The following is a 27,297-nucleotide window of genomic DNA, read 5'->3' as shown; positions in this document are numbered from 1 at the left end:
GGACTGATCATCCATTATAACTGTAACCTTTACAGACCAGGGACTGATCATCCATTATAACTCTAACCTATACAGACCAGGGCCTGATCATCCATTATAACTCTAACCCAAACAGACCAGGGACTGACCATCCATTATAACTCTAACCTATACAGACCAGGGACTGATCATCCATTATAACTCTAACCTATACAGACCAGGGACTGATCATCCATTATAACTGTAACCTATACAGACCAGGGCCTGATCATCCATTATAACTCTAACCTATACAGACCAGGGCCTGATCATCCATTATAACTCTAACATGTACAGACCAGGGACTGACCATCCATTATAACTCTAACCTATACAGACCAGGGACTGACCATCCATTATAACTCTAACCTATACAGACCAGGGACTGACCATCCATTATAACTCTAACCTATACAGACCAGGCACTGACCATCCATTATAACTCTAACCTATACAGACCAGGGACTGATCATCCATTATAACTCTAACCTATACAGACCAGGGACTGACCATCCATTATAACTGTAACCTATACAGACCAGGGCCTGATCCTTCATTATAACTCTAAAGTATACAGACCAGGGACTGATCATCCATTATAACTCTAACCTATACAGACTAGGGCCTGATCATCCATTATAACTCTAACCTATACAGACCAGGGCCTGATCATCCATTATAACTCTAACCTATACAGACCAGGGACCGACCATCCATTATAACTCTAACCTATACAGACCAGGGACTGATCATCCATTATAACTGTAACCTATACAGACCAGGGACTGATCATCCATTATAACTGTAACCTATACAGACCAGGGACTGATCATCCATTATAACTGTAACCTATACAGACCAGGGCCTGATCATCCATTATAACTCTAACCTATACAGACCAGGGCCTGATCATCCATTATAACTCTAACCTATACAGACCAGGGACTGATCATCCATTATAATTGTAACCTATACAGACCAGGGACTGATCATCCATTATAACTCTAACCTATACAGACCAGGGCCTGATCATCCATTATAACTCTAACCTGTACAGACCAGGGCCTGATCATCCATTATAACTCTATCCTATACAGACCAGGGTCTGATCATCCATTATAACTCTAACCTATAAAGACCAGGGACTGACCATCCATTATAACTCTAACCTATACAGACCAGGGCCTGATCATCCATTATAACTCTAACCTATACAGACCAGGGACTGAACATCCATTATAACTCTAACCTATACAGACCAGGGACTGATCATCCATTATAACTCTAACCTATACAGACCAGGACCTGATCATCCATTATAACTCTAACCTATACAGAACAGGGACTGACCATCCATTATAATTCTAACCTATACAGACCAGGGACTGACCATCCATTATAACTCTAACCTATACAGACCAGGGCCTGATCATCCATTATAACTCAAACCTATACAGACCAGGGACTGACCATCCATTATAACTCTAACCTATACAGACCAGGGACTGACCATCCATTATAACTCTAACCTATACAGACCAGGCACTGACCATCCATTATAACTCTAACCTATACAGACCAGGGACTGATCATCCATTATAACTCTAACCTATACAGACCAGGGCCTGATCATCCATTATAACTCTAACCTGTAAAGACCAGGGCCTGATCATCCATTATAACTCTAACCTATACAGACCAGGGCCTGATCATCCATTATAACTCTAACCTATACAGACCAGGGACTGACCATCCATTATAACTCTAACCTATACAGACCAGGGACTGATCATCCATTATAACTCTAACCTATACAGACCAGGGACTGATCATCCATTATAATTGTAACCTATACAGACCAGGGACTGATCATCCATTATAACTCTAACCTATACAGACCAGGGCCTGATCATCCATTATAACTCTAACCTGTAAAGACCAGGGCCTGACCATCCATTATAACTCTAACCTATACAGACCAGGGTCTGATCATCCATTATAACTCTAACCTATACAGACCAGGGACTGACCATCCATTATAACTCTAACATATACAGACCAAGGACTGACCATCCATTATAACTCTAACCTAGACAGACCAGGGACTGACCATCCATTATAATTCTAACCTATACAGACCAGGGCCTGATCATCCATTATAGCTCTAACCTATACAGACCAGGGACTGATCATCCATTATCACTGTAACCTATACAGACCAGGGACTGATCATCCATTATAACTGTAACCTTTACAGACCAGGGACTGATCATCCATTATAACTCTAACCTATACAGACCAGGGCCTGATCATCCATTATAACTCTAACCCATACAGACCAGGGACTGACCATCCATTATAACTATAACCTATACAGACCAGGGACTGATCATCCATTATAACTCTAACCTATACAGACCAGGGACTGATCATCCATTATAACTGTAACCTATACAGACCAGGGCCTGATCATCCATTATAACTCTAACCTATACAGACCAGGGCCTGATCATCCATTATAACTCTAACATGTACAGACCAGGGACTGACCATCCATTATAACTCTAACCTATACAGACCAGGGACTGACCATCCATTATAACTCTAACCTATACAGACCAGGGACTGACCATCCATTATAACTCTAACCTATACAGACCAGGCACTGACCATCCATTATAACTCTAACCTATACAGACCAGGGACTGATCATCCATTATAACTCTAACCTATACAGACCAGGGACTGACCATCCATTATAACTGTAACCTATACAGACCAGGGCCTGATCCTTCATTATAACTCTAAAGTATACAGACCAGGGACTGATCATCCATTATAACTCTAACCTATACAGACCAGGGACTGACCATCCATTATAACTCTAACCTATACAGACTAGGGCCTGATCATCCAGTATAACTCTAACCTATACAGACCAGGGCCTGATCATCCATTATAACTCTAACCTATACAGAACAGGGACCGACCATCCATTATAACTCTAACCTATACAGACCAGGGACTGATCATCCATTATAACTCTAACCTATACAGACCAGGGACTGATCATCCATTATAACTGTAACCTATACAGACCAGGGACTGATCATCCATTATAACTGTAACCTATACAGACCAGGGCCTGATCATCCATTATAACTCTAACCTATACAGACGAGGGCCTGATCATCCATTATAACTCTAACCTATACAGACCAGGGCCTGATCATCCATTATAACTCTAACCTATACAGACCAGGGACTGATCATCCATTATAATTGTAACCTATACAGACCAGGGCCTGATCATCCATTATAACTCTAACCTATACAGACCAGGGACTGATCATCCATTATAACTCTAACCTTTACAGACCAGGGCCTGATCATCCATTATAACTCTAACCTATACAGACCAGGGACTGACCATCCATTATAATTCTAACCTATACAGACCAGGGCCTGATCATCCATTATAACTCTAACCTATACAGACCAGGGACTGATCATCCATTATAACTCTAACCTATAAAGACCAGGGACTGACCATCCATTTTAACTCTAACATATACAGACCAGGGACTGATCATCCATTATCACTGTAACCTATACAGACCAGGGACTGACCATCCATTATAACTCTAACCTATACAGACCAGGGCCTGATCATCCATTATAACTCTAACCTATACAGACAAGGGACTGACCATCCATTATAACTCTAACCTATACAGACCAGGGACTGACCATCCATTATAACTCTAACCTATACAGACCAGGCACTGACCATCCATTATAACTCTAACCTATACAGACCAGGGACTGATCATCCATTATAACTCTAACCTATACAGACCAGGGACTGATCATCCATTATAACTCTAACCTATACAGACCAGGGACTGATCATCCATTATAATTGTAACCTATACAGACCAGGGACTGATCATCCATTATAACTCTAACCTATACAGACCAGGGCCTGATCATCCATTATAACTCTAACCTGTAAAGACCAGGGCCTGACCATCCATTATAACTCTAACCTATACAGACCAGGGTCTGATCATCCATTATAACTCTAACCTATATAGACCAGGGACTGACCATCCATTATAACTCTAACATATACAGACCAAGGACTGACCATCCATTATAACTCTAACCTATACAAACCAGGGACTGACCATCCATTATAACTCTAACATATACAGACCAGGGACTGATCATCCATTATCACTGTAACCTATACAGACCAGGGACTGACCATCCATTATAACTCTAACCTATACAGACCAGGGCCTGATCATCCATTATAACTCTAACCTATACAGACCAGGCACTGACCATCCATTATAACTCTAACCTATACAGACCAGGGACTGATCATCCATTATAACTCTAACCTATACAGACCAGGGACTGATCATCCATTATAACTCTAACCTATACAGACCAGGGACTGATCATCCATTATAATTGTAACCTATACAGACCAGGGACTGATCATCCATTATAACTCTAACCTATACAGACCAGGGCCTGATCATCCATTATAACTCTAACCTGTAAAGACCAGGGCCTGACCATCCATTATAACTCTAACCTATACAGACCAGGGTCTGATCATCCATTATAACTCTAACCTATATAGACCAGGGACTGACCATCCATTATAACTCTAACATATACAGACCAAGGACTGACCATCCATTATAACTCTAACCTATACAAACCAGGGACTGACCATCCATTATAACTCTAACATATACAGACCAGGGACTGATCATCCATTATCACTGTAACCTATACAGACCAGGGACTGACCATCCATTATAACTCTAACCTATACAGACCAGGGCCTGATCATCCATTATAACTCTAACCTATACAGACAAGGGACTGACCATCCATTATAACTCTAACCTATACAGACCAGGGACTGACCATCCATTATAACTCTAACCTATACAGACCAGGCACTGACCATCCATTATAACTCTAACCTATACAGACCAGGGACTGATCATCCATTATAACTCTAACCTATACAGACCAGGGACTGATCATCCATTATAACTCTAACCTATACAGACCAGGGACTGATCATCCATTATAATTGTAACCTATACAGACCAGGGACTGATCATATATTATAACTCTAACCTATACAGACCAGGGCCTGACCATCCATTATAACTCTAACCTATACAGACCAGGCACTGACCATCCATTATAACTCTAACCTATACAGACCAGGGACTGATCATCCATTATAACTCTAACCTATACAGACCAGGGACTGATCATCCATTATAACTCTAACCTATACAGACCAGGGACTGATCATCCATTATAATTGTAACCTATACAGACCAGGGACTGATCATCCATTATAACTCTAACCTATACAGACCAGGGCCTGATCATCCATTATAACTCTAACCTGTAAAGACCAGGGCCTGACCATCCATTATAACTCTAACCTATACAGACCAGGGTCTGATCATCCATTATAACTCTAACCTATATAGACCAGGGACTGACCATCCATTATAACTCTAACATATACAGACCAAGGACTGACCATCCATTATAACTCTAACCTATACAAACCAGGGACTGACCATCCATTATAACTCTAACATATACAGACCAGGGACTGATCATCCATTATCACTGTAACCTATACAGACCAGGGACTGACCATCCATTATAACTCTAACCTATACAGACCAGGGCCTGATCATCCATTATAACTCTAACCTATACAGACAAGGGACTGACCATCCATTATAACTCTAACCTATACAGACCAGGGACTGACCATCCATTATAACTCTAACCTATACAGACCAGGCACTGACCATCCATTATAACTCTAACCTATACAGACCAGGGACTGATCATCCATTATAACTCTAACCTATACAGACCAGGGACTGATCATCCATTATAACTCTAACCTATACAGACCAGGGACTGATCATCCATTATAATTGTAACCTATACAGACCAGGGACTGATCATCCATTATAACTCTAACCTATACAGACCAGGGCCTGATCATCCATTATAACTCTAACCTGTAAAGACCAGGGCCTGACCATCCATTATAACTCTAACCTATACAGACCAGGGTCTGATCATCCATTATAACTCTAACCTATATAGACCAGGGACTGACCATCCATTATAACTCTAACATATACAGACCAAGGACTGACCATCCATTATAACTCTAACCTATACAAACCAGGGACTGACCATCCATTATAACTCTAACATATACAGACCAGGGACTGATCATCCATTATCACTGTAACCTATACAGACCAGGGACTGACCATCCATTATAACTCTAACCTATACAGACCAGGGCCTGATCATCCATTATAACTCTAACCTATACAGACAAGGGACTGACCATCCATTATAACTCTAACCTATACAGACCAGGGACTGACCATCCATTATAACTCTAACCTATACAGACCAGGCACTGACCATCCATTATAACTCTAACCTATACAGACCAGGGACTGATCATCCATTATAACTCTAACCTATACAGACCAGGGACTGATCATCCATTATAACTCTAACCTATACAGACCAGGGACTGATCATCCATTATAATTGTAACCTATACAGACCAGGGACTGATCATCCATTATAACTCTAACCTATACAGACCAGGGACTGATCATCCATTATCACTGTAACCTATACAGACCAGGGACTGATCATCCATTATAACTCTAACATGTACAGACCAGGGACTGACCATCCATTATAACTCTAACCTATACAGACCAGGGACTGACCATCCATTATAACTCTAACCTATACAGACCAGGGACTGACCATCCATTATAAATCTAACCTATACAGACCAGGCACTGACCATCCATTATAACTCTAACCTATACAGACCAGGGACTGATCATCCATTATAACTCTAACCTATACAGACCAGGGACTGACCATCCATTATAACTGTAACCTATACAGACCAGGGCCTGATCCTTCATTATAACTCTAAAGTATACAGACCAGGGACTGATCATCCATTATAACTCTAACCTATACAGACCAGGGCCTGACCATCCATTATAACTGTAACCTATACAGACCAGGGCCTGGTCATCCATTATAACTCTAACCTATACAGACCAGGGACCGACCATCCATTATAACTCTAACCTATACAGTCCAGGGACTGATCATCCATTATAACTCTAACCTATACAGACCAGGGACTGATCATCGATTATAACTGTAACCTATACAGACCAGGGACTGATCATCCATTATAACTGTAACCTATACAGACCAGGGCCTGATCATCCATTATAACTCTAACCTATACAGACCAGGGCCTGATCATCCATTATAACTCTAACCTTTACAGACCAGGCACTGACCATCCATTATAACTCTAACCTATACAGACCAGGGACTGCTCATCCATTATAACTCTAACCTATACAGACCAGGGACTGATCATCCATTATAATTGTAACCTATACAGACCAGGGACTGATCATCCATTATAACTCTAACCTATACAGACCAGGGCCTGATCATCCATTATAACTCTAATCTGTAAAGACCAGGGCCTGACAATCCATTATAACTCTAACCTATACAGACCAGGGTCTGATCATCCATTATAACTCTAACCTATACAGACCAGGGACTGACCATCCATTATAACTCTAACATATACAGACCAAGGACTGACCATCCATTATAACTCTAACCTATACAGACCAGGGACTGACCATCCATTATAACTCTAACCTATACAGACCAGGGCCTGATCATCCATTATAGCTCTAACCTTTACAGACCAGGGACTGATCATCCATTATAACTCTAACCTATACAGACCAGGGCCTGATCATCCATTATAACTCTAACCTATACAGACCAGGGACTGACCATCCATTATAACTCTAACCTATACAGACCAGGGACTGATCATCCATTATAACTCTAACCTATACAGACCAGGGACTGATCATCCATTATAACTGTAACCTATACAGACCAGCGACTGATCATCCATTATAACTCTAACCTATACAGACCAGGGCCTGATCATCCATTATAACTCTAACATGTACAGACCAGGGACTGACCATCCATTATAACTCTAACCTATAAAGACCAGGGACTGACCATCCATTATAACTCTAACATATACAGACCAGGGACTGATCATCCATTATCACTGTAACCTATACAGACCAGGGACTGACCATCCATTATAACTCTAACCTATACAGACCAGGGCCTGATCATCCATTATAACTCTAACCTATACAGACCAGGGACTGACCATCCATTATAACTCTAACCTATACAGACCAGGGACTGACCATCCATTATAACTCTAACCTATACAGACCAGGCACTGACCATCCATTATAACTCTAACCTATACAGACCAGGGACTGACCATCCATTATAACTGTAACCTATACAGACCAGGGCCTGATCATCCATTATAACTCTAACCTATACAGACCAGGGACCGACCATCCATTATAACTCTAACCTATACAGACCAGGGACTGATCATCCATTATAACTCTAACCTATACAGACCAGGGACTGATCATCCATTATAACTGTAACCTATACAGACCAGGGACTGATCATCCATTATAACTGTAACCTATACAGACCAGGGCCTGATCATCCATTATAACTCTAACCTATACAGACCAGGGCCTGATCATCCATTATAACTCTAACCTATACAGACCAGGGACTGATCATCCATTATAACTCTAACCTATACAGACCAGGGACTGATCATCCATTATAACTGTAACCTATACAGACCAGGGACTGATCATCCATTATAACTGTAACCTATACAGACCAGGGCCTGGTCATCCATTATAACTCTAACCTATACAGACCAGGGCCTGATCATCCATTATAACTCTAACCTATACAGACCAGGGACTGATCATCCATTATAATTGTAACCTATACAGACCAGGGCCTGATCCTTCATTATAACTCTAAAGTATACAGACCAGGGACTGATCATCCATTATAACTCTAACCTATACAGACTAGGCCCTGATCATTCATTATAACTCTAACCTATACAGACCAGGGCCTGATCATCCATTATAACTCTAACCTATACAGACCAGGGACCGACCATCCATTATAACTCTAACCTATACAGACCAGGGACTGATCGTCCATTATAACTCTAACCTATACAGACCAGGGACTGATCATCCATTATAACTGTAACCTATACAGACCAGGGCCTGATCATCCATTATAACTCTAACCTATACAGACCAGGAACTGACCATCCATTATAATTCTAACCTATACAGACCAGGGACTGACCATCCATTATAACTCTAACCTATACAGACCAGGGCCTGATCATCCATTATAACTCTAACCTGTACAGACCAGGGACTGACCATCCATTATAACTCTAAACTATACAGACCAGGGACTGATCATCCATTATAACTCTAACCTATACAGACCAGGGACTGACCATCCATTATAACTCTAACCTATACAGACCAGGGCCTGATCATCCATTATAACTCTAACCTGTACAGACCAGGGACTGACCATCCATTATAACTCTAAACTATACAGACCAGGGACTGATCATCCATTATAACTCTAACCTATACAGACCAGGGACTGATCATCCATTATAACTCTAACCTATACAGACCAGGGACTGATCATCCATTATAACTGTAACCTATACAGACCAGCGACTGATCATCCATTATAACTCTAACCTATACAGACCAGGGCCTGATCATCCATTATAACTCTAATATGTACAGACCAGGGACTGACCATCCATTATAACTCTAACCTATAAAGACCAGGGACTGACCATCCATTATAACTCTAACATATACAGACCAGGGACTGATCATCCATTATCACTGTAACCTATACAGACCAGGGACTGACCATCCATTATAACTCTAACCTATACAGACCAGGGCCTGATCATCCATTATAACTCTAACCTATACAGACCAGGGACTGACCATCCATTATAACTCTAACCTATACAGACCAGGGACTGACCATCCATTATAACTCTAACCTATACAGACCAGGCACTGACCATCCATTATAACTCTAACCTATACAGACCAGGGACTGATCATCCATTATAACTCTAACCTATACAGACCAGGGACTGACCATCCATTATAACTGTAACCTCTACAGACCAGGGCCTGATCATCCATTATAACTCTAACCTATACAGACCAGGGCCTGATCATCCATTATAACTCTAACCTATACAGACCAGGGACTGACCATCCATTATAACTCTAACCTATACAGACCAGGGACTGATCATCCATTATAACTCTAACCTATACAGACCAGGGACTGATCATCCATTATAATTGTAACCTATACAGACCAGGGCCTGATCCTTCATTATAACTCTAAAGTATACAGACCAGGGACTGATCATCCATTATAACTCTAACCTATACAGACTAGGCCCTGATCATTCATTATAACTCTAACCTATACAGACCAGGGCCTGATCATCCATTATAACTCTAACCTATACAGACCAGGGACCGACCATCCATTATAACTCTAACCTATACAGACCAGGGACTGATCATCCATTATAACTCTAACCTATACAGACCAGGGACTGATCATCCATTATAACTGTAACCTATACAGACCAGGGCCTGATCATCCATTATAACTCTAACCTATACAGACCAGGAACTGACCATCCATTATAATTCTAACCTATACAGACCAGGGACTGACCATCCATTATAACTCTAACCTATACAGACCAGGGACTGATCATCCATTATAACTCTAACCTGTACAGACCAGGGACTGACCATCCATTATAACTCTAAACTATACAGACCAGGGACTGATCATCCATTATAACTCTAACCTATACAGACCAGGGACTGATCATCCATTATACTTGTAACCTATACAGACCAGGGACTGATCATCCATTATCACTCTAACCTATACAGACCAGGGACTGATCATCCATTATAATTGTAACCTATACAGACAAGGGACTGATCATCCATTATAACTCTAACCTATACAGACCAGGGCCTGATCATCCATTATAACTCTAACCTGTAAAGACCAGGGCCTGACCATCCATTATAACTCTAACCTATACAGACCAGGGTCTGATCATCCATTATAACTCTAACCTATACAGACCAGGGACTGACCATCCATTATAACTCTAACATATACAGACCAAGGACTGACCATCCATTATAACTCTAACCTATACAGACCAGGGACTGACCATCCATTATAACTCTAACCTATACAGACCAGGGCCTGATCATCCATTATAGCTCTAACCTATACAGACCAGGGACTGATCATCCATTATCACTGTAACCTATACAGACCAGGGACTGACCATCCTTTATAACTCTAACCTATACAGACCAGGGCCTGATCATCCATTATAACTCTAACCTATACAGACCAGGGACTGACCATCCATTATAACTCTAACCTATACAGACCAGGGACTGACCATCCATTATAACTCTAACCTATACAGACCAGGCACTGACCATCCATTATAACTCTAACCTATACAGACCAGGGACTGATCATCCATTATAACTCTAACCTATACAGACCAGGGACTGACCATCCATTATAACTGTAACCTATACAGACCAGGGACTGATCATCCATTATAACTGTAACCTATACAGACCAGGGCCTGATCATCCATTATAACTCTAACCTATACAAACCAGGGCCTGATCATCCATTATAACTCTAACCTATACAGACCAGGGACTGACCATCCATTATAACTCTAACCTATACAGACCAGGGACTGCTCATCCATTATAACTCTAACCTATACAGACCAGGGACTGATCATCCATTATAATTGTAACCTATACAGACCAGGGACTGATCATCCATTATAACTCTAACCTATACAGACCAGGGACTGATCATCCATTATAACTCTAACCTGTAAAGACCAGGGCCTGACCATCCATTATAACTCTAACCTATACAGACCAGGGTCTGATCATCCATTATAACTCTAACCTATACAGACCAGGGACTGACCATCCATTATAACTCTAACATATACAGACCAAGGACTGACCATCCATTATAACTCTAACCTATACAGACCAGGGACTGACCATCCATTATAACTCTAACCTATACAGACCAGGGCCTGATCATCCATTATAGCTCTAACCTATACAGACCAGGGACTGATCATCCATTATCACTGTAACCTATACAGACCAGGGACTGATCATCCATTATAACTGTAACCTTTACAGACCAGGGACTGATCATCCATTATAACTCTAACCTATACAGACCAGGGCCTGATCATCCATTATAACTCTAACCTATACAGACCAGGGACTGACCATCCATTATAACTCTAACCTATACAGACCAGGGACTGATCATCCATTATAACTCTAACCTATACAGACCAGGGACTGATCATCCATTATAACTGTAACCTATACAGACCAGCGACTGATCATCCATTATAACTCTAACCTATACAGACCAGGGACTGATCATCCATTATAACTGTTACCTATACAGACCAGGGACTGATCATCCATTATAACTGTAACCTATACAGACCAGGGCCTGATCATCCATTATAACTCTAACCTATACAGACCAGGGCCTGATCATCCATTATAACTCTAACCTATACAGACCAGGGACTGACCATCCATTATAACTCTAACCTATACAGACCAGGGACTGCTCATCCATTATAACTCTAACCTATACAGACCAGGGACTGACCATCCATTATAACTCTAACCTATACAGACCAGGGCCTGATCATCCATTATAACTCTAACCTATACAGACCAGGGACTGACCATCCATTATAACTCTAACCTATACAGACCAGGGACTGACCATCCATTATAACTCTAACCTATACAGACCAGGCACTGACCATCCATTATAACTCTAACCTATACAGACCAGGGACTGATCATCCATTATAACTCTAACCTATACAGACCAGGGACTGACCATCCATTATAACTCTAACCTATACAGACCAGGGCCTGATCATCCATTATAACTCTAACCTATACAGACCAGGGCCTGATCATCCATTATAACTCTAACCTATACAGACCAGGGACTGACCATCCATTATAACTCTAACCTATACAGACCAGGGACTGATCATCCATTATAACTCTAACCTATACAGACCAGGGACTGATCATCCATTATAATTGTAACCTATACAGACCAGGGCCTGATCCTTCATTATAACTCTAAAGTATACAGACCAGGGACTGATCATCCATTATAACTCTAACCTATACAGACTAGGCCCTGATCATTCATTATAAGTCTAACCTATACAGACCAGGGCCTGATCATCCATTATAACTCTAACCTATACAGACCAGGGACCGACCATCCATTATAACTCTAACCTATACAGACCAGGGACTGATCATCCATTATAACTCTAACCTATACAGACCAGGGACTGATCATCCATTATAACTGTAACCTATACAGACCAGGGCCTGATCATCCATTATAACTCTAACCTATACAGACCAGGAACTGACCATCCATTATAATTCTAACCTATACAGACCAGGGACTGACCATCCATTATAACTCTAACCTATACAGACCAGGGACTGATCATCCATTATAACTCTAACCTGTACAGACCAGGGACTGACCATCCATTATAACTCTAAACTATACAGACCAGGGACTGATCATCCATTATAACTCTAACCTATACAGACCAGGGACTGATCATCCATTATACTTGTAACCTATACAGACCAGGGACTGATCATCCATTATCACTCTAACCTATACAGACCAGGGACTGATCATCCATTATAATTGTAACCTATACAGACAAGGGACTGATCATCCATTATAACTCTAACCTATACAGACCAGGGCCTGATCATCCATTATAACTCTAACCTGTAAAGACCAGGGCCTGACCATCCATTATAACTCTAACCTATACAGACCAGGGTCTGATCATCCATTATAACTCTAACCTATACAGACCAGGGACTGACCATCCATTATAACTCTAACATATACAGACCAAGGACTGACCATCCATTATAACTCTAACCTATACAGACCAGGGACTGACCATCCATTATAACTCTAACCTATACAGACCAGGGCCTGATCATCCATTATAGCTCTAACCTATACAGACCAGGGACTGATCATCCATTATCACTGTAACCTATACAGACCAGGGACTGACCATCCTTTATAACTCTAACCTATACAGACCAGGGCCTGATCATCCATTATAACTCTAACCTATACAGACCAGGGACTGACCATCCATTATAACTCTAACCTATACAGACCAGGGACTGACCATCCATTATAACTCTAACCTATACAGACCAGGCACTGACCATCCATTATAACTCTAACCTATACAGACCAGGGACTGATCATCCATTATAACTCTAACCTATACAGACCAGGGACTGACCATCCATTATAACTGTAACCTATACAGACCAGGGACTGATCATCCATTATAACTGTAACCTATACAGACCAGGGCCTGATCATCCATTATAACTCTAACCTATACAAACCAGGGCCTGATCATCCATTATAACTCTAACCTATACAGACCAGGGACTGACCATCCATTATAACTCTAACCTATACAGACCAGGGACTGCTCATCCATTATAACTCTAACCTATACAGACCAGGGACTGATCATCCATTATAATTGTAACCTATACAGACCAGGGACTGATCATCCATTATAACTCTAACCTATACAGACCAGGGACTGATCATCCATTATAACTCTAACCTGTAAAGACCAGGGCCTGACCATCCATTATAACTCTAACCTATACAGACCAGGGTCTGATCATCCATTATAACTCTAACCTATACAGACCAGGGACTGACCATCCATTATAACTCTAACATATACAGACCAAGGACTGACCATCCATTATAACTCTAACCTATACAGACCAGGGACTGACCATCCATTATAACTCTAACCTATACAGACCAGGGCCTGATCATCCATTATAGCTCTAACCTATACAGACCAGGGACTGATCATCCATTATCACTGTAACCTATACAGACCAGGGACTGATCATCCATTATAACTGTAACCTCTACAGACCAGGGACTGATCATCCATTATAACTCTAACCTATACAGACCAGGGCCTGATCATCCATTATAACTCTAACCTATACAGACCAGGGACTGACCATCCATTATAACTCTAACCTATACAGACCAGGGACTGATCATCCATTATAACTCTAACCTATACAGACCAGGGACTGATCATCCATTATAACTGTAACCTATACAGACCAGCGACTGATCATCCATTATAACTCTAACCTATACAGACCAGGGACTGATCATCCATTATAACTGTTACCTATACAGACCAGGGACTGATCATCCATTATAACTGTAACCTATACAGACCAGGGCCTGACCATCCATTATAACTCTAACCTATACAGACCAGGGCCTGATCATCCATTATAACTCTAACCTATACAGACCAGGGACTGACCATCCATTATAACTCTAACCTATACAGACCAGGGACTGCTCATCCATTATAACTCTAACCTATACAGACCAGGGACTGATCATCCATTATAATTGTAACCTATACAGACCAGGGACTGATCATCCATTATAACTCTAACCTATACAGACCAGGGCCTGATCATCCATTATAACTCTAACCTGTAAAGACCAGGGCCTGACCATCCATTATAACTCTAACCTATACAGACCAGGGTCTGATCATCCATTATAACTCTAACCTATACAGACCAGGGACTGACCATCCATTATAACTCTAACATATACAGACCAAGGACTGACCATCCATTATAACTCTAACCTATGCAGACCAGGGACTGACCATCCATTATAACTCTAACCTATACAGACCAGGGCCTGATCATCCATTATAGCTCTAACCTATACAGACCAGGGACTGATCATCCATTATCACTGTAACCTATACAGACCAGGGACTGATCATCCATTATAACTGTAACCTTTACAGACCAGGGACTGATCATCCATTATAACTCTAACCTATACAGACCAGGGCCTGATCATCCATTATAACTCTAACCTATACAGACCAGGGACTGACCATCCATTATAACTCTAACCTATACAGACCAGGGACTGATCATCCATTATAACTCTAACCTATACAGACCAGGGACTGATCATCCATTATAACTGTAACCTATACAGACCAGCGACTGATCATCCATTTTAACTCTAACCTATACAGACCAGGGCCTGATCATCCATTATAACTCTAACATGTACAGACCAGGGACTGACCATCCATTATAACGCTAACCTATACAGACCAGGGACTGATCATCCATTATAACTCTAACCTATAAAGACCAAGGACTGACCATCGATTATAACTCTAACCTATACAGACCAGGGACTGATCATCCATTATAACTCTAACCTATACAGACCAGGGACTGATCATCCATTATAACTGTAACCTATACAGACCAGCGACTGATCATCCATTATAACTCTAACCTATACAGACCAGTGCCTGATCATCCATTATAACTCTAACATGTACAGACCAGGGACTGACCATCCATTATAACTCTAACCTATACAGACCAGGGACTGATCATCCATTATAACTCTAACCTATAAAGACCAGGGACTGACCATCCATTTTAACTCTAACATATACAGACCAGGGACTGATCATCCATTATAACTCTAACCTATACAGACCAGGGCTTGACCATCCATTATAACTCTAACCTATACAGACCAGGGACTGATCATCCATTATAACTCTAACCTATACAGACCAGGGCCTGACCATCCATTATAACTCTAACCTACACAGACCAGGGACTGATCATCCATTATAGCTCTAACCTATACAGATCAGGGACTGACCATCCATTATAACTCTAACCTATACAGACCAGGGACTGACCATCCATTATAACTCTAACCTATACAGACTAGGGACTGACCATCCATTATAACTCTAACCTATACAGACCAGGGACTGATCATCCATTATAACTGTAACCTATACAGACCAGGGCCTGACCATCCATTATAACTCTAACCTATACAGACCAGGGAGTGATCATCCAATATAGCTCTAACCTATACAGACCAGGGACTGATCATCCATTATAACTCTAACCTATACAGACCAGGGCCTGATCATCCATTATAACTCTAACCTGTACAGACCAGGGACTGACCATCCATTATAACTCTAACCTATACAGACCAGGGACTGATCATCCATTATAACTCTAACCTATACAGACCAGGGCCTGATCATCCATTATAACTCTAATCTATACAGACCAGGGTCTGATCATCCATTATAACTCTAACCTATACAGACCAGGGACTGACCATCCCTTATAACTCTATTCTATACAGACCAGGGACTGACCATCCATTATAACTCTAACCTATACAGACCAGGCCCTGATCATTCATTATAACTCTAACCTATACAGACCAGGGCCTGATCATCCATTATAACTCTAACCTATACAGACCAGGGACTGACCATCCATTATAACTCTAACCTATACAGACCAGGGACTGATCATCCATTATAACTCTAACCTATACAGACCAGGGCCTGATCATCCATTATAGCTCTAACCTATACAGACCAGGGACTGATCATCCATTATCACTGTAACCTATACAGACCAGGGACTGACCATCCTTTATAACTCTAACCTATACAGACCAGGGCCTGATCATCCATTATAACTCTAACCTATACAGACCAGGGACTGACCATCCATTATAACTCTAACCTATACAGACCGGGGACTGACCATCCATTATAACTCTAACCTATACAGACCAGGCACTGACCATCCATTATAACTCTAACCTATACAGACCAGGGACTGATCATCCATTATAACTCTAACCTATACAGACCAGGGACTGACCATCCATTATAACTGTAACCTATACAGACCAGGGACTGATCATCCATTATAACTGTAACCTATACAGACCAGGGCCTGATCATCCATTATAACTCTAACCTATACAAACCAGGGCCTGATCATCCATTATAACTCTAACCTATACAGACCAGGGACTGACCATCCATTATAACTCTAACCTATACAGACCAGGGACTGCTCATCCATTATAACTCTAACCTATACAGACCAGGGACTGATCATCCATTATAATTGTAACCTATACAGACCAGGGACTGATCATCCATTATAACTCTAACCTATACAGACCAGGGCCTGATCATCCATTATAACTCTAACCTGTAAAGACCAGGGCCTGACCATCCATTATAACTCTAACCTATACAGACCAGGGTCTGATCATCCATTATAACTCTAACCTATACAGACCAGGGACTGACCATCCATTATAACTCTAACATATACAGACCAAGGACTGACCATCCATTATAACTCTAACCTATACAGACCAGGGACTGACCATCCATTATAACTCTAACCTATACAGACCAGGGCCTGATCATCCATTATAGCTCTAACCTATACAGACCAGGGACTGATCATCCATTATCACTGTAACCTATACAGACCAGGGACTGATCATCCATTATAACTGTAACCTTTACAGACCAGGGACTGATCATCCATTATAACTCTAACCTATACAGACCAGGGCCTGATCATCCATTATAACTCTAACCTATACAGACCAGGGACTGATCATCCATTATAACTCTAACCTATACAGACCAGGGACTGATCATCCATTATAACTGTAACCTATACAGACCAGCGACTGATCATCCATTTTAACTCTAACCTATACAGACCAGGGCCTGATCATCCATTATAACTCTAACATGTACAGACCAGGGACTGACCATCCATTATAACGCTAACCTATACAGACCAGGGACTGATCATCCATTATAACTCTAACCTATACAGACCAGGGACTGACCATCCATTATAACTCTAACCTATACAGACCAGGGACTGATCATCCATTATAACTCTAACCTATACAGACCAGGGACTGATCATCCATTATAACTGTAACCTATACAGACCAGCGACTGATCATCCATTATAACTCTAACCTATACAGACCAGTGCCTGATCATCCATTATAACTCTAACATGTACAGACCAGGGACTGACCATCCATTATAACTCTAACCTATACAGACCAGGGACTGATCATCCATTATAACTCTAACCTATAAAGACCAGGGACTGACCATCCATTTTAACTCTAACATATACAGACCAGGGACTGATCATCCATTATAACTCTAACCTATACAGACCAGGGCTTGACCATCCATTATAACTCTAACCTATACAGACCAGGGACTGATCATCCATTATAACTCTAACCTATACAGACCAGGGCCTGACCATCCATTATAACTCTAACCTATACAGACCAGGGACTGATCATCCATTATAGCTCTAACCTATACAGATCAGGGACTGACCATCCATTATAACTCTAACCTATACAGACCAGGGACTGACCATCCATTATAACTCTAACCTATACAGACTAGGGACTGACCATCCATTATAACTCTAACCTATACAGACCAGGGACTGATCATCCATTATAACTGTAACCTATACAGACCAGGGCCTGACCATCCATTATAACTCTAACCTATACAGACCAGGGAGTGATCATCCAATATAGCTCTAACCTATACAGACCAGGGACTGATCATCCATTATAACTCTAACCTATACAGACCAGGGCCTGATCATCCATTATAACTCTAACCTGTACAGACCAGGGACTGACCATCCATTATAACTCTAACCTATACAGACCAGGGACTGATCATCCATTATAACTCTAACCTATACAGACCAGGGCCTGACCATCCATTATAACTCTAACCTACACAGACCAGGGACTGATCATCCATTATAGCTCTAACCTATACAGATCAGGGACTGACCATCCATTATAACTCTAACCTATACAGACCAGGGACTGACCATCCATTATAACTCTAACCTATACAGACTAGGGACTGACCATCCATTATAACTCTAACCTATACAGACCAGGGAGTGATCATCCAATATAGCTCTAACCTATACAGACCAGGGACTGATCATCCATTATAACTCTAACCTATACAGACCAGGGCCTGATCATCCATTATAACTCTAACCTGTACAGACCAGGGACTGACCATCCATTATAACTCTAACCTATACAGACCAGGGACTGATCATCCATTATAACTCTAACCTATACAGACCAGGGCCTGATCATCCATTATAACTCTAATCTATACAGACCAGGGTCTGATCATCCATTATAACTCTAACCTATACAGACCAGGGACTGACCATCCCTTATAACTCTATTCTATACAGACCAGGGACTGACCATCCATTATAACTCTAACCTATACAGACCAGGCCCTGATCATCCATTATAACTCTAACCTATACAGACCAGGGCCTGATCATCCATTATAACTCTAACCTATACAGACCAGGGACTGACCATCCATTATAACTCTATTCTATACAGACCAGGGACTGACCATCCATTATAACTCTAACCTATACAGACCAGGCCCTGATCATCCATTATAACTCTAACCTATACAGACCAGGGCCTGATCATCCATTATAACTCTAACCTATACAGACCAGGGACTGACCATCCATTATAACTCTAACCTATACAGACCAGGGACTGATCATCCATTATAACTCTAACCTATACAGACCAGGGCCTGATCATCCATTATAGCTCTAACCTATACAGACCAGGGACTGATCATCCATTATCACTGTAACCTATACAGACCAGGGACTGACCATCCTTTATAACTCTAACCTATACAGACCAGGGCCTGATCATCCATTATAACTCTAACCTATACAGACCAGGGACTGACCATCCATTATAACTCTAACCTATACAGACCAGGGACTGACCATCCATTATAACTCTAACCTATACAGACCAGGCACTGATCATCCATTATAACTCTAACCTATACAGACCAGGGACTGATCATCCATTATAACTCTAACCTATACAGACCAGGGACTGACCATCCATTATAACTGTAACCTATACAGACCAGGGACTGATCATCCATTATAACTGTAACCTATACAGACCAGGGCCTGATCATCCATTATAACTCTAACCTATACAAACCAGGGCCTGATCATCCATTATAACTCTAACCTATACAGACCAGGGACTGACCATCCATTATAACTCTAACCTATACAGACCAGGGACTGCTCATCCATTATAACTCTAACCTATACAGACCAGGGACTGATCATCCATTATAATTGTAACCTATACAGACCAGGGACTGATCATCCATTATAACTCTAACCTATACAGACCAGGGCCTGATCATCCATTATAACTCTAACCTGTAAAGACCAGGGCCTGACCATCCATTATAACTCTAACCTATACAGACCAGGGTCTGATCATCCATTATAACTCTAACCTATACAGACCAGGGACTGACCATCCATTATAACTCTAACATATACAGACCAAGGACTGACCATCCATTATAACTCTAACCTATACAGACCAGGGACTGACCATCCATTATAACTCTAACCTATACAGACCAGGGCCTGATCATCCATTATAGCTCTAACCTATACAGACCAGGGACTGATCATCCATTATCACTGTAACCTATACAGACCAGGGACTGATCATCCATTATAACTGTAACCTTTACAGACCAGGGACTGATCATCCATTATAACTCTAACCTATACAGACCAGGGCCTGATCATCCATTATAACTCTAACCTATACAGACCAGGGACTGACCATCCATTATAACTCTAACCTATACAGACCAGGGACTGATCATCCATTATAACTGTAACCTATACAGACCAGGGACTGATCATCCATTATAACTGTAACCTATACAGACCAGCGACTGATCATCCATTATAACTCTAACCTATACAGACCAGGGACTGATCATCCATTATAACTGTTACCTATACAGACCAGGGACTGATCATCCATTATAACTGTAACCTATACAGACCAGGGCGTGATCATCCATTATAACTCTAACCTATACAGACCAGGGCCTGATCATCCATTATAACTCTAACCTATACAGACCAGGGACTGACCATCCATTATAACTCTAACCTATACAGACCAGGGACTGCTCATCCATTATAACTCTAACCTATACAGACCAGGGACTGATCATCCATTATAATTGTAACCTATACAGACCAGGGACTGATCATCCATTATAACTCTAACCTATACAGACCAGGGCCTGATCATCCATTATAACTCTAACCTGTAAAGACCAGGGCCTGACCATCCATTATAACTCTAACCTATACAGACCAGGGTCTGATCATCCATTATAACTCTAACCTATACAGACCAGGGACTGACCATCCATTATAACTCTAACATATACAGACCAAGGACTGACCATCCATTATAACTCTAACCTATGCAGACCAGGGACTGACCATCCATTATAACTCTAACCTATACAGACCAGGGACTGATCATCCATTATAGCTCTAACCTATACAGACCAGGGACTGATCATCCATTATCACTGTAACCTATACAGACCAGGGACTGATCATCCATTATAACTGTAACCTTTACAGACCAGGGACTGATCATCCATTATAACTCTAACCTATACAGACCAGGGCCTGATCATCCATTATAACTCTAACCTATACAGACCAGGGACTGACCATCCATTATAACTCTAACCTATACAGACCAGGGACTGATCATCCATTATAACTCTAACCTATACAGACCAGGGACTGATCATCCATTATAACTGTAACCTATACAGACCAGCGACTGATCATCCATTTTAACTCTAACCTATACAGACCAGGGCCTGATCATCCATTATAACTCTAACATGTACAGACCAGGGACTGACCATCCATTATAACGCTAACCTATACAGACCAGGGACTGATCATCCATTATAACTCTAACCTATAAAGACCAAGGACTGACCATCGATTATAACTCTAACCTATACAGACCAGGGACTGATCATCCATTATAACTCTAACCTATACAGACCAGGGACTGATCATCCATTATAACTGTAACCTATACAGACCAGCGACTGATCATCCATTATAACTCTAACCTATACAGACCAGGGCCTGATCATCCATTATAACTCTAACATGTACAGACCAGGGACTGACCATCCATTATAACTCTAACCTATACAGACCAGGGACTGATCATCCATTATAACTCTAACCTATAAAGACCAGGGACTGACCATCCATTTTAACTCTAACATATACAGACCAGGGACTGATCATCCATTATAACTCTAACCTATACAGACCAGGGCTTGACCATCCATTATAACTCTAACCTATACAGACCAGGGACTGATCATCCATTATAACTCTAACCTATACAGACCAGGGCCTGACCATCCATTATAACTCTAACCTACACAGACCAGGGACTGATCATCCATTATAGCTCTAACCTATACAGATCAGGGACTGACCATCCATTATAACTCTAACCTATACAGACCAGGGACTGACCATCCATTATAACTCTAACCTATACAGACTAGGGACTGACCATCCATTATAACTCTAACCTATACAGACCAGGGACTGATCATCCATTATAACTGTAACCTATACAGACCAGGGCCTGACCATCCATTATAACTCTAACCTATACAGACCAGGGAGTGATCATCCAATATAGCTCTAACCTATACAGACCAGGGACTGATCATCCATTATAACTCTAACCTATACAGACCAGGGCCTGATCATCCATTATAACTCTAACCTGTACAGACCAGGGACTGACCATCCATTATAACTCTAACCTATACAGACCAGGGACTGATCATCCATTATAACTCTAACCTATACAGACCAGGGCCTGATCATCCATTATAACTCTAATCTATACAGACCAGGGTCTGATCATCCATTATAACTCTAACCTATACAGACCAGGGACTGACCATCCCTTATAACTCTATTCTATACAGACCAGGGACTGACCATCCATTATAACTCTAACCTATACAGACCAGGCCCTGATCATCCATTATAACTCTAACCTATACAGACCAGGGCCTGATCATCCATTATAACTCTAACCTATACAGACCAGGGACTGACCATCCATTATAACTCTATTCTATACAGACCAGGGACTGACCATCCATTATAACTCTAACCTATACAGACCAGGCCCTGATCATCCATTATAACTCTAACCTATACAGACCAGGACCTGACCATCCATTATAACTCTAACCTATACAGACCAGGGACTGACCATCCATTATTACTCTAACCTACACAGACCAGGGCCTGATCATTCATTATAACTCTAACGTATACAGACCAGGGACTGACCATCCATTATAACTCTATTCTATACAGACCAGGGACTGACCATCCATTATAACTCTAACCTATACAGACCAGGCCCTGATCATCCATTATAACTCTAACCTATACAGACCAGGGCCTGATCATCCATTATAACTCTAACCTATACAGACCAGGGACTGACTATCCATTATAACTCTAACCTATACTGATCAGGGACTGACCCTCCATTACAACTCTAACCTATACAGACCAGGGACTGATCATCCATTATAACTCTAACCTATACAGACCAGGGACTGATCATCCATTATAACTCTAACCTATACAGACCAGGGACTGACCATCCATTATAACTCTAGCCTATACAGACCAGGGCCTGATCATCCATTATAACTCTAACCTATACAGACCAGAGTCTGATCATCCATTATAACTCTAACCTATACAGACCAGGGACTGACCATCCATTATAACTCTAACCTATACAGACCAGGGACTGACCATCCATTATAACTCTAACCTATACAGACCAGGGCCTGATCATACATTATAACTCTAACCTATACAGACCAGAGTCTGATCATCCATTATAACTCTAACCTATACAGACCAGGGACTGACCATCCATTATAACTCTAACCTATACAGACCAGGGACTGACCATCCATTATAACTCTAACCTATACAGACCAGGGCCTGATCATACATTATAACTCTAACCTATACAGACCAGGGACTGACCATCCATTATAGCTCTAACCTATACAGACCAGGGACTGATCATCCATTATAACTCTAACCTGTACAGACCAGGGACTGACCATCCATTATAACTCTAACCTATACAGACCAGGGACTGATCATCCATTATAACTCTAACCTATACAGACCAGGGACTGATCATCCATTATAACTCTAACCTATACAGACCAGGGTCTGATCATCCATTATAACTCTAACCTATACAGACCAGGGACTGACCATCCATTATAACTCTATTCTATACAGACCAGGGACTGACCATCCATTATAACTCTAACCTATACAGACCAGGCCCTGATCATCCATTATAACTCTAACCTATACAGACCAGGGCCTGATCATCCATTATAACTCTAACCTATACAGACCAGGGACTGACCATCCATTATAACTCTATTCTATACAGACCAGGGACTGACCATCCATTATAACTCTAACCTATACAGACCAGGCCCTGATCATCCATTATAACTCTAACCTATACAGACCAGGGCCTGATCATCCATTATAACTCTAACCTATACAGACCAGGGACTGACCATCCATTATAACTCTAACCTATACAGACCAGGGACTGATCATCCATTATAACTCTAACCTATACAGACCAGGGACTGACCATCCATTATAACTCTAACCTATACAGACCAGGACCTGACCATCCATTATAACTCTAACCTATACAGACCAGGGACTGACCATCCATTATTACTCTAACCTATACAGACCAGGGCCTGATCATTCATTATAACTCTAAGGTATACAGACCAGGGACTGACCATCCATTATAACTCTATTCTATACAGACCAGGGACTGACCATCCATTATAACTCTAACCTATACAGACCAGGCCCTGATCATCCATTATAACTCTAACCTATACAGACCAGGGCCTGATCATCCATTATAACTCTAACCTATACAGACCAGGGACTGACTATCCATTATAACTCTAACCTATACTGATCAGGGACTGACCCTCCATTATAACTCTAACCTATACAGACCAGGGACTGATCATCTTTTATAACTCTAACCTATACAGACCAGGGACTGATCATCCATTATAACTCTAACCTATACAGACCAGGGACTGACCATCCATTATTACTCTAACCTATACAGTCCAGGGCCTGATCATTCATTATAACTCTAACGTATACAGGCCAGGGACTGATCATCCATTATAACTCTAACCTATACAGACCAGGGACTGACCATCCATTATAACTCTAACCTATACAGACCAGGGACTGACCATCCATTATAACTTTAACCTATACAGACCATTATAACTCTAACCTATACAGACCAGGGACTGATCATCCATTATAACTCTAACCTATACAGACCAGGGACTGACTATCCATTATAACCTATACTGATCAGGGACTGACCCTCCATTATAACTCTAACCTATACAGACCAGGACCTGACCATCCATTATAACTCTAACCTATACAGACCAGGGACTGACCATCCATTATTACTCTAACCTATACAGACCAGAACCTGATCATTCATTATAACTCTAACGTATACAGACCAGGGACTGATCATCCATTATAACTCTAACCTATACAGACCAGGGACTGACCATCCATTATAACTCTAACCTATACAGACCAGGGACTGACCATCCATTATAACTCTAACCTATACAGACCATTATAACTCTAACCTATACAGACCAGGGACTGATCATCCATTATAACTCTAACCTATACAGACCAGGGCCTGATCATCCATTATAACTCTAACCTATACAGACCAGAGTCTGATCATCCATTATAACTCTAACCTATACAGACCAGGGACTGACCATCCATTATAACTCTAACCTATACAGACCAGGGACTGACCATCCATTATAACTCTAACCTATACAGACCAGGGCCTGACCATCCATTATAACTCTAACCTATACAGACCAGGACCTGACCATCC

The sequence above is a fragment of the Salvelinus alpinus genome, chromosome 16 (assembly GCF_045679555.1).
Source record: "Salvelinus alpinus chromosome 16, SLU_Salpinus.1, whole genome shotgun sequence".
Classification (NCBI taxonomy): domain Eukaryota; kingdom Metazoa; phylum Chordata; class Actinopteri; order Salmoniformes; family Salmonidae; genus Salvelinus; species Salvelinus alpinus.
This window is presented reverse-complemented; position numbering follows the sequence as displayed.